This window comes from Drosophila miranda, assembly GCF_003369915.1.
Source record: "Drosophila miranda strain MSH22 chromosome Y unlocalized genomic scaffold, D.miranda_PacBio2.1 Contig_Y2_pilon, whole genome shotgun sequence".
NCBI lineage: Eukaryota > Metazoa > Arthropoda > Insecta > Diptera > Drosophilidae > Drosophila > Drosophila miranda.
Window position 1 is genome coordinate 15,549,358 of NW_022881614.1, and position 18,411 is coordinate 15,567,768.

General features: G+C 48.7%; 1 pseudogene; it reads left to right on the top strand.

Moving 5' to 3' along the window:
* The first annotated feature begins 500 nt into the window (after positions 1–500).
* LOC117185833 lies at positions 501–18,397 on the top strand (annotated as a pseudogene).
* Positions 18,398–18,411: the final 14 nt, after the last annotated feature.

Consider the following 18,411-nt stretch of genomic DNA (forward strand, 5'->3'; position numbering starts at 1 on the left):
AAATAAAAAGTGAAATTAAAAAACGCTGCGAATTTCCAGCTGCTGGGTGATGGTTTTTCCAGTTTTCCCAGATGCTTTTATCCCGCCAGCCACCAGCCACCAGACAGCAACCAGCAACTCGTTTACCAAAAACTCAGCTGGTAGCTGGCGATCGAGGAAATGCACGCGTGATGCAGTTGCAAGTGCAGCTTTTGTGGCTGCAACCAACTGCAAGTGAAACCGTAAATTGATGATTTAAAATTAATTTGTTGCGCGATTAATGGGAATTTAATGCGCAAAGCGGAGATTATGGCTGCCAGATGAAAGCTCATTTGGGCATTTATGAGTTTTACGACGATGATGGCCTTTCGTTTCATGCAACACCCGACACACCCATGCACCCACTTCATCGGGGAGTAGAGTTAATTGCCAAAATATTCGAATACAATGGAAACTACAAAAAGCTAAAACCCGTTCTTCTCTTTCTATCTTTATCTTTATCTGCCGCAGGCAATTAAGGAAGTAATTTTGTTACCGAAGCTCTTCGTATATGTGGATGCTCTTTGTATATGTGGATGTCGCCAGCCAAATAGCGCGATGCGATGTATGCAACCACACGAAACCGCTTGAAAAGTCGCTGTTAAAGCGTCAACAGCAATTGCCATAATTGCCATTGGAGCAGCACACACACACACACGGACACACTCCCAGATACAGAGGAGTCCAATAACCGCTGGACAAACATCCAACAACCAGCAATCCAACACCCAACCCGTGCCCGTGCCCGTGTCCGTACCCATACCCGCACCCGGACCAATTCAGCAATCAAAACGAAACTTGCCACACGAGCTATCCGAGGCAGGCACATAGAAACACACACATACACACACACAAATCCGCAAGTCCCACTGAATTGTACCATAGACGGGGAGTCGAGCTTGAAAATCTCCAAAGCCAAAACAAAGTCCAATACCGAGAGCAAGAGCAAGACCAAAAAACCAGTGGGGAGATCAATGAACGCGGCACGCAGCTGACAGCAGCAGCACCACCAGCACCACCAGCAGCAGCTCAGTGAAGCATAGGAAAGGCGCCACGGACGGACACCAGGCTGGGGCGGCGTTCAGTTCAAGCATCAACTATTCCGACGACGACGGCAAGCAGGAAGTGCCGCGGCTGCACCTTAATTGGAGGCAGTGTCATTAGCACCAAAAACAACAACAACAACAGCAACAAAAACTGCCTCAACTGAACAACAACAACCAACCAACGCTCATCCTGCTCGATGTAAGATGTTACTGACCGACAACAGAAACGAGTTCCACACAAAAAGCAACAGCCGCAGCCGCATCTGCACCTGGAGATGGAGCCTGATCCAACTGTTTGCCCTTTGCTGGTGCTGCCTCTGCTCAGTGCTCAGTGTTGAGGCGGCCACACCCACCACAGTGTCCACGGGGCAACTTCTGACGGGACATCAGCTGCTGCTCTGGCAATCACCGGCGGCGGCGGCGGCCACATCCTCCCCGCCCTATGCCACCGCCACGTTGGCGCCCACGGCTCGAAATCTGTACGCGCCCTTCCAGCGCTTCAGTCAGCAGGACGACATCAGCTTCAAGGATGTGCGCCAGCGCAGCGACGGCCCCATTGTGCAGTCCTTTGGTTCCTATCGCACCGCCCGCCAATTGGGCGTGCCTGCGGCCGCCGCAGCCCAGCGCCGTTCCGAAGCCGCCGTCGAGATCATTCCGGCGCCCTCGGTGGAGCTGCCTCAAGGCGACCTGATCACGATACCAAAGCAACTGGTGCCCACGATGCCGGAGAACGTGACGCGGCAGGGCAGGCAGCGCAACTACATGTACATCCCCCTCCAGACGGAGGTTCTGCCGGAGGCCTCCTTCAACTGCGTCCGAGCCGAAATGTCACGCTCTCCTCGCTGGGACCGCCTGCCGATGGAGTAGCCGCTGTGGCCCATCAGTTTGCAGCGGAATTGGCCACTCAGGGCAGTCCTGAGCAGCAGCCGCTGGAACTAGAGCCAGAACGAACGGAACGCAGCGATCTGGTGGCCTCTGCCAGCTCCACGGACAAGCTAGAGTACGCGGAGCCGGAGAATACCAGTCGCCGCGTGGGCTTCCAGTTTCCCAGCTACAGCCTGAAGCCCGCGAGTCCCTTCCATCCGCAGTCCTATCGCGAGGACAACCCCGTCTTCGGGGAGACCAGTGGAGCGGGGTTCGAGCCGCAGCCATACAGCGAGGATGCCTCGCCCACGCCCACCCAGTACGAAGGGCACGAGACGCGCCACACGCCCCAGCTGTACTTCGACTCGGACGTATCGCCCTCAAGCTTCGAGTTCCCGGGTCTGTCGAGCAACTCCAAGCCCCACGGCCTCAAGCTCTATCGGGATGATGTGACCAAGTTTGGGGACATCAACGGACCCATCACGGCCCTCCCACAGCGTCCCCAGCGTGGCTTCTACTTCGGAGATACGGAATTCCGGACAGGACCTCCCGCACCCATCCGCCAGTTTGGACCACAGAAGAACTTCCAGGAGTACGTGGGTCCCAGCGACTATGAGGGCTCCCGCAAGAGTCGCTACTATCCGTACAAGTCGTCCCGCAGTCCCCGTGTGGTGTTCCCCTCCAACGACAATGTGGGAACCACAGGTGTCAGTGGTCCGGCGGGCAGCAGCGGACCCTCCGGCACAGGAGTGTACTTTAGCGACAACCTCGCCTTCAGGTTAGTAGCACACACACACACACACAGAGTGCGCGATCGATCATGTTCTGAGCGTTACCTTCTCTGTTACCGTGTAGGGATCAGAACTTTGGCATCAACGAACTGGCCGCCGTGCAGGATGTGCGCAACGACTACAGTCTGCAGGAGCTGGACAACGCCTCGGAAGCCACCAGCAGTCCGCAGTCGGCGAGCACGTTCAAGGAGAAAGGTAAGTCCAGCCCAGCCCCAACCCCACCCAGCTCCCTGCACCCAATCCAAGCGGAGCCCCAATCCCCGCGTTCAGTAGAGCATAAGTTAGAGTCGCTGCTGCTACTGCTGCTGTCACTGCTGGGAAACTGCTTGCACTAGGCCAACATGTAATCCTTGAAACCCAACCGAAACACCACCTCCACACCACAACACAACACAAGAAAAAGCAACCCATTCCGATACCGATACCGATTCCGATTCACATCCGACAGTCGACATCACAACGGACATGGAGTGCCAGAACCGCGGCGGCACATGTGAGTTCTTTTTGGGCTGCTGGCTGTCTGGTGGCCTCATTCAGGGCACCTGAAAGGGAGTGCTGCGCGGCTGTTGCCACCGCACGGCCAAGTCGGCCAATCTGCGCAGCTCGGACTATGTAGGCAACACCGTAGATCTCACAGATCTGCCGCAAAAGAACTACGGACCGGTCAACAACGAACCCAGTGAGTGTGGCAGCCTCAGCTCGAACCAATCCAAAACCAAATCCCAACCCAAACCCAAATCAACTCCCAAGCACGTGCACACTAAAACCCTCCCCACCCCACCCAAAAATCGGTTCAACGAAATAGTTGAGATATAATTTGCATGCCACAAAAATCTAACAAATTTACGTACTCTTTATGTATAATTACTTTGTAGTTCGTTTTGTTTTTCTCCCATGTTCATTATGTAGTTGTGCACTCGTAATTCGTACTTGTAAGTATTTGTTTTAGTTACACTCTTGGCTAGGTTTCAGCGCCCAATTAAGCTGAGCTGCTGTACTCTCGGATGTATGCACGCCACTAAAACCGAGGCGAAGCCCCCCTCGAAGGAGGCAGAAAGAAAGGCTGGGGCTGCAATGAAAGATATAGATATAGAGTTTAATTGCCAAGCATGAGCATGTTAATTACCACAGCACGCTAATGATAATTACATATTACACATAGTGTAGCGCCATTTGGCGTATAATAATTGTTATTAGGATCGAATTTTATGAAGTCTAGTGTAAGTTAGGCTAGGGCAAAGCGGGAGCGCAATAAAAGCTCGCTCTCTCGCTCTTGGCGAATTCGCCCCGCTTTGCCACCGTAGGTAAGATAGGCGAAGAAGGAATTGTTTTGAATATATGGAAAAACTCGAGAAAAATCGATTCAAACGAACGCACGCACTCCTTTTTTTCGTCGTCGTAAAATACAATAATTTGCAGTCACCCAAGTTTTTCGGTCTCTTTTATTTAGAAAAACTATTCTAAATTTTCATGGCGCCCCCGGGTGGACTTGCAAATTAAACGTATTAAATAAAAGTGGAAGGCAAAAGTGACAGTGACACAGTGGAGAATAGATCAATAGCCAAAATCTATCATACCTATGTAACTGCATATGTGCTACAGCTAAATTGCCAAATTGACCGCGACGTGTGTGCAAAGAATACAACAAACAAACTGAAAATCACCGCGTCGGTCGTGCAATACCCTGTCTGCAGCCATATACCAAAGGAGATATATGTATATCCCATCTACCAAAGGATATCCAAGTGGAGCATCCAGCATCAGAAGAGGAGAGTACAGCACCTGGAATTTCCAATCTTATCAAGAGGTATTTGTGCAAAAATTGAAAGCTCGAGTGAAGACGAAAAGATTAAAAAACTCGCAATTATTGTCTTGTGCTGAAACAATAGCACCTCGCTTTCAATTCTTGGCACATACGTATGACATAGTAGAGCTAGATTTGCATGCTGTAGTTAGAGTTGAGCATATATGTATATTAATACATATATACATACATATGTACATCTAACCCTCTTGGACGCAATAACTACACATACATATACATAACTCATTTTAACTGCAATCGCTGTCACCCCTTTCTCGTTTTCGTTTTCGTTGTGTCAAATACATATATATGTATGTATGTAGTTGGGTCATTGGCCAAGCACGCATACCAATACGCAGCTGCAGCGGTGAATTTTTTCGTCTCGCTTTCGCTCTTCACCGTTGCTTATCGTTGTTCTTTTGTTTGGCGCGCTTGATCCAAACCAAACACCAAGTGACGCGCTACCCTGTTTTCGTCGGGTATATTCGTTTGGTGTCAGTAGGATCCAACTATCAATTAAGACAAAGTCGTGCCTCGCAAATCAATTTAGCGTCGATCGTTGTCGGTGCATACGTATACATAACATCCATTCTTCAGAACTACAGCGGTGAAATTTTTCGTTTTCGCTTGTCACCATTGCTGTTCGTTGCTATTCTTGTGTGGTTTTCGTGTATACGCCAGCCAAGCGACGCTCTACCCTAAATTTGTCGGGTATATTGGTTTTTCACCTCGTTTGGGTACAATTACCCATTATTTCATTGAGTGCCTCGGCATTAAATACGACTATTAGAAACGATCTTTCGCCTTCAGTTGATTGTATTGAGAATCAATATGACCTCAAAAGCCAACAATATCGCCCTTGAAGAGCTGAAGAAAAAGCGCAGTTGCCGTGTCAAAGGCATTCGTTTATTAGCGGACCGTTTAGAAGCGGGGGATATTCCGCTGGTATTGACGGAGCTCGAGTGCAGCCTTGAAACGCTGATGCGTAGCATTGACACGGCACGCGAACTTCAAGAGAAGATTGAAGATATAGACATTGACGATGAATTTGGAGTCGAGTTGGAAGAACTCTCAATTGTCACAAAGGCAAAATTAATGTCTCTCATTTGCGCATTGAAGACAGCTGATGAGACAAAACCGGCAGTACCAGCTTATGGTGGCCCAACTCGTGCTCGCCTTCCGAAGTTAGCTCTGCCGGAGTTCAGCGGCAACTTTTCGGACTTTAAAAACTTCATAGGTTTATTTAAGACTCTAGTTCACAATGACCAAAGCATTCCAATTATCGAAAAGTTCAACCATTTGCTTTCGTGTCTCTCCGGTGAAGCGTTGGGAACAGTTAGGGCTTTCCAAGTAACCGAGACCAACTACGAGAAAGCAATGGCTAGCTTAAAACGGGTCTACGATAATGATTGTCTGATCTTTAAAAATCACATTGATGCCCTATTTAGTCTTCCCAAAATGACCCAGCAATCAGCATCGTCCTTAAGGAACCTTATCGATACCGCCTCATCCATATATGGTTCGTTGTTGTCGATAGGCGATGATAAAAAGATCTCGAATGCGATGATTATTCATCTCGTCTTGAGCAGAGTCGATCCGGTGACCAAAGAGAAAAGGGAAGAACAGCTCGATTATGAGAAACTGCCACTTTGGACTGACTGTGGAAAGTTGCTTAATCGCAGACATCAGCATCTTTCGGCCGAAAATTCGGACAAACCAAAGCAGGAGCAGAAAGCTGTGCCAAGCAAGCCGCATAATCGGAGCTCATTCGCGTGTTCCACCGCGAATAACAAAAACCAACAATGCAGCTACTGCAATGCGAAAGACCATTTGTTGACAGATTGCAGTCCATTTGGTCGGCTGGCAGTAATGCAAAGGTTCGAATTCGCAAAAACTGCATCCCTGTGCATCAATTGTCTGCATCAAGGCCACTCTGTAGTACAATGCAAAGCTAAGAAGTGTCGAGTGTGTGACTGCTCACACCATACCTTATTGCATAGGTACACAGTGGCGAATAAAAGTCTGGCGTTACCATCACATCCAGAGAATTCTTCTCCTCCTCCCAATCAGAATCAACCTTCCACTTCGCATGCTCTCCATGCGACAGCTATGGATAGAGTTATTCTGGCTACGTCGATCGTAAGCGTCCGAAGAAATAATGGTGAACATGTTTTGGCCCGAGCTCTGCTTGACTCGGGGTCTCAAACCAATTTTATAACTGAGGACTTAGCACAGCGCTTACAGATCTGTAGGGAGGAGTCTTGTATCAACTTGCTTGGTATTGGTGAATCCAATTCACAAGTCAAGAAAAAGATACACACGGTGGTGAAGTCGCGAATTACTGGTAGTGAGTTTTCGGTTGATTTCTGGATTTTAAGGTCCATTTCGGGGTATCACACTGATCAAACACTTAACGTGAGTGACTGGAAAATCCCGAAGAACTGACCACTTGCAGACCCATATTTCTTCAAGCCACAGAAGATAGATATGTTGATAGGTGCAGAAACATTTTTCGAACTTTTATCTGTTGGTCAGATTCGACAAGGTCCTGACTATCCAACTCTGCAGAAAACGCTTCTCGGCTGGATTGTGTCGGGCAGATACACTCCAAAGGGGACTGCCACCCAAGAAGCGAGGAATTGTTTGAGTTGTCAAGAAGAGTCAGTGATACACATCGACACCACATTACAAAAGTTTTGGTCACTGGAAGAATTGCAGTCTTCTAAAAAGTCTTTATCTCCTGAACACAAGTTATGTGAAAAGCATTATAGAAGGACTACTCAGGTCGTGCCTTCAGGTCGGTTTGAAGTAAAACTGCCGTTCAAATCAGATCCCAGTATCTTAGGCAACTCCTTTGAAGTGGCTAAACGGCGGTTTTTATCGCTTGAAAAAAGATTGTCTCGTGACCCCGAGTTACAGAAAATGTAGGGGGAGGTCAAGGAAGAGTACCTCTCCTTGGGTCACATGTCTACCACAGACAACACAATCCCCAAAACTCCACATTATTTCATTCCACATCAGTGTGTGTTGAGGCCCCAAAGCACGTCGACCAAGCTCCGCGTCGTTTTCGATGCGTCTTGTAAAACGTCCTCTCAGGTGGCCTTGAACGACATATTGATGGTCGGTCCTACGATACAGGATGAGCTGTATTCGACATTGCTCCGATTCAGACTACACAGCTACGCCTTGACAGCCGATGTCAAGAAGATGTATCGCCAAGTCTGGGTCGCTGATGCGGATAGACAATTCCAGCTCATAGTGTGGAGAAGAGACCCGTCTGAGTCCTTAAGAAAATACCAGCTCAACACCGTAACATATGGGACTGGATCAGCCCCATTTTTGGCTATTCGGTGTTTGAAGAGGTTGAGTGAGTCTGCAAAACTCTCATTCCCCAAAGCTGCTGAAGTTATTGACTTCGACTTCTATGTCGATGACATGTTGACTGGTGCTGGTTGCGTAGAGGAGTTAAAGACAATTAAGTCTGATGTGGCTCAGGTTCTTCAAACCGCTGGGTTTGAATTGACTAAATGGTTTTCGAACTCACCTGAGGTCACTGTTCGGGCCAGCCGCTGAAGAATAACCGTAACTTTAACATTATTATTGTATGAGCAGAGAGAGCCGCCTATGTTGTAAAACGTTGACGTTCTGCAGAGCTGCTGCGCTCTCCCGCTTAAGGGGCTCTCTGCCGCCGCCACTTCGGCAACTACTTTGATCTGCTGCCGCCACTTCGGCAATCACTTTGATCTAACGCCGTCGTCTATAGTTTAGTTCTATGCTAACCCCTCTGCGCATTGGTTGCATATCGATCTCGCATAAAGTTTATCTGGCAATAGCAAGCAATCGGCTTCCGCTAAGCCACCAAGATTAAATACGAATTATAAAGTTTAACCCGAAATGTCTTTTCATTTTTGAAACACATAGGTGCCAAAAAAGCTTGGCATCTCAAACATTGGTGACCCCCGACGTGATATAAAACCATTGCTTAATCGCGTTCCGTTAAAACACTTATTATTTATACAATATTTTGTTGTTGGGTAGTTTAACTACCAACAAATACATTTGGGTGCACGTTGAAAAACAGTTTAAAGTGCAAATTCAGTGAGAGTGCGGCTGGAATATTTATAGACAAATTCCGGTACTTTAAGCGTCGAATCTCTCATTCTCTGCGCAGCTGCAGCCGTGGTTCTTGACTTTTCGTGTCTTGCATTCTCGCTCTCGCGTCTATACATCGTCGCTTAAGCGATATTTCATTTTCCGTTGTTGTGTCGAATTGTACAACGGTTAACATGGACAACGATCCGAATACAGGCGCGGGCGGAAATATTGTGGTGGCTGATTCCAGACTGAATCTGTATAAGCGTAAAAGTCAGTCATTATATGATCGATTGCACAGGCTTGGCGAATCCTTCGCGGGGAATAAAATCGATAAGCTGACCGCCGCGGAAGTCGAGGTGCGCCTTGATATGTTGGCAGAAATTCGAGAGGAATTTAATAAGGCCCATAATGAGTTGGAGGCTCTCGATCAAAACGAGATTGGGAGTGAGCTGCGCGAAATCTTCGATACTCTTTTCATATCGTTGAAAGCTGAGTTGCTGGCTGCTGTTGAAGTAAGCCAGTCACACGCCGCTGCCCATTCTACGACTCAGCCAAGCCATTCCGGACATAGTACCATCATCATGGCTCACAAGCAGCGACTTCCTGAGCGGAAGGTGCCTAAGTTTTCTGGTGGATACGTCGAGTTCTCGGATTTTATGGCAATGTTCAAATCGGTGATTGAAGCGGATGCGGATCTCAGTGACATCGAGAAATTCCAGCACCTTCGCTCTTGCCTCGCTGATGCGGCTTTGGATTCGGTTCGATCGTTAGAGCTCTCCAGTGCCAATTATCGTGCGGCTCTGGATATACTTAATAAACGCTTTGATAACAAAAGACTTGTTTTCCAGGCACACATCAAGAAGATTCTTGGGCTAAAGAGGGTAGACTCGCCTTCTGCTAAAAGGCTTCGGGAGTTTTCGGATGCAGTCAATTTACACATGCGAGCGTTGCAGACATTGGGAACTGCTGAGGAGATTTCAGGATTCATGGTCATCAACATGCTGCTGCAGAAGTTGGATTCGAAGACGCAAACCAAATGGGAGGAGCACACATCGTCGGATGCTATACCTACCGCAGAGGAATTCTTCGAATTCTTGCAGCAACGCTGCCAGAAAATGGAGCGGTTGGAATATGCTACAGCGACACACGCTAGTAGCGATCAGGTGGGAAAAAACCATTCCTATACGCAGGCTAAGAAAACGTTTGTAGCTTCCAACTCTTCCGCCGACCCGTCTGTATGCGTCTTTTGCCACTCAGCGGGCCATGGAATATACTCGTGCAAGATATTCGGAAATCTCTCACCGTTGCTGCGCCACAAAGAAGTGAAGAAGCTTTCCCTATGCTTCAATTGCCTAAAGCCGGGGCACCGGACCCGCGCATGCAATAGTGGAAAATGTCGAGTATGCGGCGGTAGGCATCATAGTTTGTTGCACTTCGATAGTATACAGCCCACAACACAAGGCTGCCCAGGTATTACTCCTCGCGATCTGGCCGTTCAACCGGACACTCTTTCCGTTGCTCAAAATTCTGCTAGCAGCTCGTCTCTACCTTCGTCTACCTCTCTTGCTGCCCAAGGTCTTCACTCTGATGTCGTGCTTCTGGCTACAGCCGTGGTTCTCGTAAAGAATCGGTCTGGCGATTCAGGATCGCAGCTGCATCTCGTCACATCCAGGTTCGCCCAGCAGCTTCAGCTTAGGAGAACTCAATCGTCTGCTCTTGTGTCTGGGCTGGGCGATACCAGCGTTTCTACTGAGGGATCCACCATAAGCATTTGTATGCATTCTCGCACCTCTGCTTACACAACTACACTTACTGCTCTCATCGCCCCCACGATTACCGATTCTCAACCAAGTATGACAGTAAATGTATCCGATTGGCGTATTCCATCTAACATTCAGCTCGCTGATCCTGCATTTTTCAATCCTCAACGGGTTGATCTTCTCATTGGTGCGAGCGTTTTTTATGATCTCCTCTGCGTAGGGCAAATCAAACTCACCGATGGACTGCCTCTTCTGCAGAAGACCCGGCTTGGGTGGATCGTATCTGGCGGTGGACAGAAGTATCAAGCTCGGCGCTTTTGGCTACGCACAATTGTCCAGATTCGATAGCTGAGATGGAAGCAAGGTTGGATAAAACTCTTCGTATGTTTTGGGAAGTCGAGAATTGTGTGGAGGCTGGGTTGAATACCAAAGAAGAAGACGATTGTGAAGCACATTTCGTAAGCCACCTTTTACGGTTGCCATCCGGGGAGTATGCAGTTCGTCTGCCGCTAAATAACAATACTGATCGTTTAGGAGAATCTTATGCTCAGGCTTATCGACGGTTCATCAGTCTGGAGCGAAAACTGGAGCGTAATCCTACACTCAAGGAGCGGTATTCCGCCTTTATGAGGGAGTACATTGATTTGCATCATATGCACCAAGTCAACCCTGATTCCCGTAGTCTCTGCAAATATTTCTTGCCTCATCACTGTGTCCTAAGGGAGGACAGTACGACGACAAAACTCCGTGTCGTTTTCGACGGATCCGCAGCTACATCAACTCTCTCAGCTCATTCTCTAAATGATGTGATGATGACAGGCCCTGTTATTCAGCCTGCATTGTTTAACATATTGATTCGCTTTCGAACATATCCAGTCGCTCTCACTGGGGACATTTGTAAAATGTACCGCTGCGTACGAGTGTCTCCACCCGACAATTTGTATCAGTGCATCCTATGGCGAGATTCCATCGAGTCCGAGGTTCAAGATACACATTAGACACCGTCACATACGGGACGAGGGCTGCATCATTTTTAGCGGTCCGCGCAATGCACCAGCTGGCCATCGACGAGGGTGAGTCCTACCCTCTTGGCTCAGCTGCTCTGCGGCAGGAGTTTTACGTGGATGACCTTATTTCGGGCGGTAATTCGGTCGCACAGGTCATGGACAAGATGCACCAAACATCAGCTTTACTGTCCCGTGGTAATTTTAGACTTAGGAAATGGTGCTCCAGTCACCAGGAAGTACTTGAGGGAACCCCTGAAGATGACATAGAGAAGTTCCTAAAGTTTAATGATGGAAGCGACATTGCCAAAACTCTCGGCTTAGCGTGGGACCCTGCTTCTGATCAGCTGCTTTTTGCCTTGTCCGCACTGGACACAAACTCAAAGCCATCAAGGCGGTCGGTTTTATCTACGATTGCGCGGTTCTACGACCCTTTTGGATTGATAAATCCAGTCATTGTCAGGTGCAAAATCTTCCTTCAGCAGCTTTGGAGAGAAAATTTGGATTGGGATGAAAGCCTACCCTCAGCGTTGCATTCAACTTGGATGGACTTGAGAAATAGTTTGGCAAGCATTTCTCGGATCTCATTTCCTCGCTTGGTTCTTCGTTCTAGTGTGGCTACAGAAGTTCACGGATTCTGTGATGCCAGCTTAGAAGCATATGGCGCTTGCGTGTATGTCGTGTCCAGGGAAGCCCAGTCTTTGAGCCACGTTTTGTGCTCAAAGTCGCGAGTGGCGCCGCTAAAGACTATATCGATTCCTAAGCTGGAATTAAGTGGAGCCAATTTGCTTGCGAAAATCATGCAGAATGTAAAGGACATGGGAATCTTTACAGGTCGGTTCTATTGCTGGTCGGATTCGTCAACAGCATTATCTTGGATTAGGGACGAGCCAGCTAAATTTCAAGTTTTCGTGGCAAATCGAGTGGCATCAATTCAGGAGTTGACGGCAGCCATGGAATGGCGCTATGTTCCCACATCTTTAAATCCTGCTGATATTCTCTCGAGAGGCTCGCTTCCCAACCATCTTATCCAGTCAGAACTATGGTTTCACGGCCCATCCTTTTTGCTAGGCTCCAAGGATAAGTGGCCTGTATCTCCATCTAACAACATAGCAACTTTGGAGCTTCGCAAGAGAGGATTGCTAATCACTTCTCCACATGCCGATCTCACGTCCGGATGCAAACTTGCGAATTCATTCTTTCGCATGCAGCGCAAATTCGCCTACATGCATAAATTTATACATCGTCTTAGGCATCCAGGACTCACCGTTTCTGATATTCGGCAAGGAACGCATCTTCTAATTCGAGAGAATGCTTCAGGACTAGGCCGCGCATGGTCGAACACATCATGGGAGACCTACCTAAGGAACGTTTGGAAGGATCTCGAGCTTTTGAAGTCACTGGAGTAGATTACTGTGGACCTTTTTTCTACCGATCATAAATCCGCACGAGGCCTCCGATCAAGTGCTACATTAGCGTATTCATCTGTTTCACTTCTAAGGCTATACACATGGAGCTCGTAAAGGATTTGACCACCGCATCGTTTCTAGGCGCACTAAAGCGTTTTACTTCCACTCGAGGAAGGCCAAGTCAAATTTGGTCGGACAATGCGACAAACTTCGTTTGGGCCAAGAACGAGCTTCGGGAGCTAAAGAAGCTTTGTCTGAGCGAACCGCATATGAAGGAGGTCCACGAATCCTGCTTGGCTGACTCGATCGACTGGCGTTTCATCCCACCTCGCTCTCCGCATTTTGGCGGGTTGTGGGAAGCGGCCGTGAAGACCGCAAAATATCACCTGTACCGCTCAGTTGGACCATCTGTGCTTAGCTTCGACGAGCTGCGCACTCTGATCTGTCAGATCACTGCAATTGTTAACTCTCGCCCTTTGCTCTCGCTTTCAGAAAATCCTGATGATTTAGACGTTTTGACTCCTGCTCATCTGCTTTTAGGCGGACCCCATGAGCAAATCCTCGAGCCTGACCTAACGAAGCTGAACTACAATCGTCTGGATGGCTGGCAGCGGGTCACCCAACTACAGCAAATATTTTGGAGCCGTTGGTGCGAAGAGTATCTCACTCTTTTGCAAGAGCGCGCGAAGTGGCGTACCCCCGCGCAAAACATCTGCAAGAACGACCTCGTTCTGGTGAAGGACGAAAATCTTCCTCCAATGCGTTGGCCACTGGCTAGAGTGGTCGATGTCGTTTTGGGCAAGGACGGAGTGTGTCGCGTCGCTGACCTGAAGACATCCTCAGGAAACATCAGGAGGGCCGTCACTCGGCTATGTTCGGGCCAGCCGCTGAAGAATAACCGTAACTTTAACATTATTATTGTATGAGCAGAGAGAGCCGCCTATGTTGTAAAACGTTGACGTTCTGCAGAGCTGCTGCGCTCTCCCGCTAAAGGGGCTCTCTGCCGCCGCCACTTCGGCAACTACTTTGATCTGCTGCCGCCACTTCGGCAATCACTTTGATCTAACGCCGTCGTGTATAGTTTAGTTCTATGCTAACCCCTCTGCGCATTGGTTGCATATCGATCTCGCATAAAGTTTATCTGGCAATAGCAAGCAATCGGCTTCCGCTAAGCCACCAAGATTAAATACGAATTATAAAGTTTAACCCGAAATCTCTTTTCATTTTTGAAACACATAGGTGCCAAAAAAGCTTGGCATCTCAAACAGTCACCGCATCCGAGAGCACAGTTAAACCGATAACGATCTCGGACTCAGAGTCAACTAAGGCGTTAGGAATATCGTGGCTGCCACACGAAGACGTCTTTAAGTTCCAAATTGACACGTCAGTTATGGGTCTCCGAGCGACAAAACGGAACATATTATCGGTGACATCAAAGCTGTTTGAACCCCTTGGCTTGTTAAGTCCTTTAGTAATTAAGGGAAAGATCCTACTGCAGGAGCTTTGGCTTAACAAGCTAGATTGGGATGAGTCAATTCCAATGAACTTGGAAACAGCATGGAACTTATTAAAAGAATCCTTGGGTCAGTTGGAGAAGATTACCATTCCTCGATTTGTGCATACTGATCCCAATGTCACCGATTCAAGTACATGCCTTTGCCGACGCATCCATGAGAGCTTATGGAGCCTGCGTCTATATCCGTAGAAAGACTGCATAAGGTTTCGAGGTCTCCCTGTTGACTGCAAAGTCGAAAGTAGCGCCGCTCAAGACGAAAACGCTCCCAAGGCTTGAGTTATGTGCCGCTCACCTTCTCGCAGACCTTTGTCACCGAATCAAATCACTGCTCAAGGTTCCAATTGAGAAAATGATATACTGGTCAGATTCAGAAGTTACTCTTCATTGGATCAGATCCCACCCTTCGTCGTTGTCAACATTCGTTGCGAACCGGGTAGCGGATATTCAAGAGTGGTCAAGTGAAGCTACGTGGCGGCATGTGCCAACAAAACAGAACGCAGCAGACATAGTTTCGAGAGGTTGTGACGTAGAGGAAATCGTGCAGTCGATCTGGTTTGGTGGACCAGAGTTCTTAAAGTTTGAAGAAGAGAGCTGGCCCAGAAATCCACACTTCGAGCTTTCCGAAGAAGAGCTACAGATGGAAAGTCGGAAGAAATCGGTCGGACTGACCGTCGCGGCAAAGCCAAATTATTTAGTGGATGTAATCGAGGGATACTCGTCACACCTCAAACTGCTAAGAGTGTTCGTTTTCGTGTTCCGCTTCATCCGAAAATGCAAAGACAAAAGTCTCAACTTTGGAAAAATTCAGTCGAAATAACACAGAAAAATGAGTCTCAAGAAGATATTGAAAGGGTTCGTAAAGGCACCAAGTTAGGCCCCAGTCTTCAGCGTTTGAATCCCTTCATCCATGAAGAAGAGGCTGGGACTTGGTGCTCTTTTTCGTTGTTGCGAGTTGGGGGGCGACTAGTTAACGCTCCTATGTCATATAATGCCAAGTTTCCCTTTTTATTGACAAAACGCTCGCAGTTTGTGCAGACATACGTTCGCTATCTGCATCAAACGAATTTTCATGCCGGCCCACGAGCACTCGTGAGTATCCTTAGACAGCGCATTTGGATAGTGAATGCTCAGGCGGTCTGCAGGGCGACAGTAAGGTCGTGTATTCGTTGCTTTAAATGCAAGCCTCTACTCCAGACCCAAATGATGGGCAACTTACCCGCAGACCGGCTCCGTGCTCTCCGCCCATTTTCAGTATGTGGCGTTGATTTTTGTGGCCCAGTCTATACGACTCTGAAAATTCGTGTAAGGCCCCCTTATAAGTCTTACATAGCGTTATTTGTCTGTTTTGCGTCCAAGGCGGTTCATTTAGAAATTGTCTCCGATTTGACGACTAATTCCTTCTTGTTGGCATTCCAAAGGTTCGTCGGTCGTCGAGGATGTCCGCAACGCGTGAACTGCGACAACGCGACAAATTTCGTCGGAGCAAGTCGCCACTTCAGCGAACTGCGGAAGAAGATAGAATTCGCGTCAAGAAGCGGGTGCGAGTTTGCCTTCATACCGCCTCGAGCACCGCACATGGGCGGACTTTGGGAGGCCGGTGTGAAGTCTGCCAAGGGCCTACTTCTACGGGCAGTTGGAAGCGCTCTCCTCACCGCAGAGGAGCTGGAGACCGTGCTGGTCGGGATCGAGGCGGTACTCAACTCGAGCCCGCTAGGACCCCTAAGCCCAGACCCAAGCGACGGAGACGCGCTGACTCCCGGGCACCTGCTGACAGGCGGGCCGCTCATCGCACCCCCAGCACCCAGGACCCCGGACCAGGAGGGTCTGAGCTGCTTAAAGCGATGGCGGCTTGTCTCGTCAGCCAGGCAAATGTTCTGGCAGCGTTGGTCCCGGGAGTATTTGCTGGGATTGCAAATAAGATGGAAGTGGCACCAGGAGGAACCAAACATCAAGGAAGGCGACCTCGTAATCGTCGCCGAGGACAACCTGCCCCCTCAACAGTGGCTCCTCGGAAGGGTGGTCGGAACAACCGCCGGGCAGGACGGAAGGGTCAGGAGGCCAATTCACAAGTTGGAGCTTCTGCCACTGGTTTGAAGCCTTCCAGGCCTTCAACGGGGCCGGTGTAGCGCCATTTGGCGTATAATAATTGTTATTAGGATCGAATTTTGTGAAGTCTAGTGTAAGTTAGGCTAGGGCAAAGCGGGAGCGCAATAAAAGCTCGCTCTCTCGCTCTTGGCAAATTCGCCCCGCTTTTCCACCGTAGGTAAGATAGGCGAAGAAGGAATTGTTTTGAATATATGGAAAAACTCGAGAAAAGTCTATTGAAACGAACGCACGCACTCCTTTTTTTCGTCGTCGTAAAATACAAAAATTGCAGTCACCCAAGTTTTTCGGTCTCTTTTATTTAGAAAAACTATTCTAAATTTTCACATAGCTTAACGGCATTACGCTCCATGGGGTAGACCTCCCAAATGAACCTCCAGACCCCCAGTTGGACGAGACTAGAGACTAGAAAGCGGAGACAGACCAGACCCACCCGGCAGTGGCAGACCCACCCATCGCGATGCTTTCGTTGTTTTGTTGTTTTTGCCTAATTGCTTGCTTGCTTTGTGATCGATCACTCTGTTTAATGCTTCACTAATCCCTCCATATATGTATCCTTCTGATCCGAGGGATCTCTGAGTTCAATCTCTACTAACTGAGTGCGTTTTCCGTTCCCCCTTGCCATTCTAGGTTGCGGCATCTCGCTGGCCAAGCAGACCGCCCAGCGCCGCATCGTGGGTGGAGATGATGCCGGCTTCGGCTCCTTCCCCTGGCAGGCCTACATACGCATTGGATCATCCAGGTAAGCACTGAAAGAAGGCACTATCTGCTTCATTACTGAATGGAATATGGGCTTGCTCCTTGCAGATGCGGAGGATCGCTGGTATCGCGCCGTCATGTGGTCACCGCCGGGCATTGTGTGGCTTGGGCCACTCCTCGTCAGGTGCACGTCACACTGGGCGACTACGTGATAAACTCGGCCGTGGAACCACTGCCGGCTTATACTTTCGGTGTTCGTCGGATCGATGTGCATCCGTACTTCAAGTTCACCCCGCAGGCGGATCGCTTTGACATCTCAGTGCTGACGCTGGAACGGACCGTGCACTTCATGCCACACATAGGTAAGCACCATTGCGCTTCCCTTCCGAAAGCTGCTCGTGCTGATTATCTTCCCACTACAGCCCCCATCTGCCTGCCCGAGAAGAACGAGGACTTTCTGGGTAAATTCGGATGGGGTGCCGGCTGGGGTGCTCTGAATCCGGGCTCTCGGCTGCGTCCCAAGACGCTGCAAGCCGTCGATGTTCCGGTGATCGAGAACCGGATCTGCGAGCGCTGGCACCGGCAGAACGGAATCAATGTGGTCATCTATCAGGAGATGCTCTGCGCGGGCTACCGCAATGGGGGCAAGGACTCGTGCCAGGGCGACTCGGGTGGACCACTGATGCACGACAAGAACGGGCGCTGGTACTTGATCGGTGAGTGTCCCTTCAAGAGACCTGTTACCTGCATCTATACTCATTTCCCTCTCCCTCTTCCAGGTGTCGTCTCGGCCGGGTACTCGTGTGCGTCCCGTGGCCAGCCAGGGATCTACCACAGCGTGAGCAAGACCGTCGACTGGGTATCCTATGTCGTTGGCCTCACGATGAACATTTGATGGATTTACTACTAATTTATTCTCATCGCTTCACATTCGCAGTCGCAATCGCACCTGCCTGGTGCATAATTTTGTACATAACTCACTTCATTCTGCTCACTGAATACTGAATTCTGATCAATGCTAACTCTATTTATGAATACAAACGAATTATAACATTTAATGTAATTGAAAAAATTAGCGCAGTACAATTTAGCGGATAGAAATGGACGGTATGTACTGCATATGTACATGTGTGAATCTGTATCTAAAAGATGCTCATCCGTGCGACATTATTGCAGAGCCAGCCCTAAACTAATTATAATTAATGATTAATAATTATGGATTAATTTACGTAGTCATATGCGCTGTTATGTAATTTTAATACTATTTATGAACTACTACATTTCGTGTGTAAATAAATTATA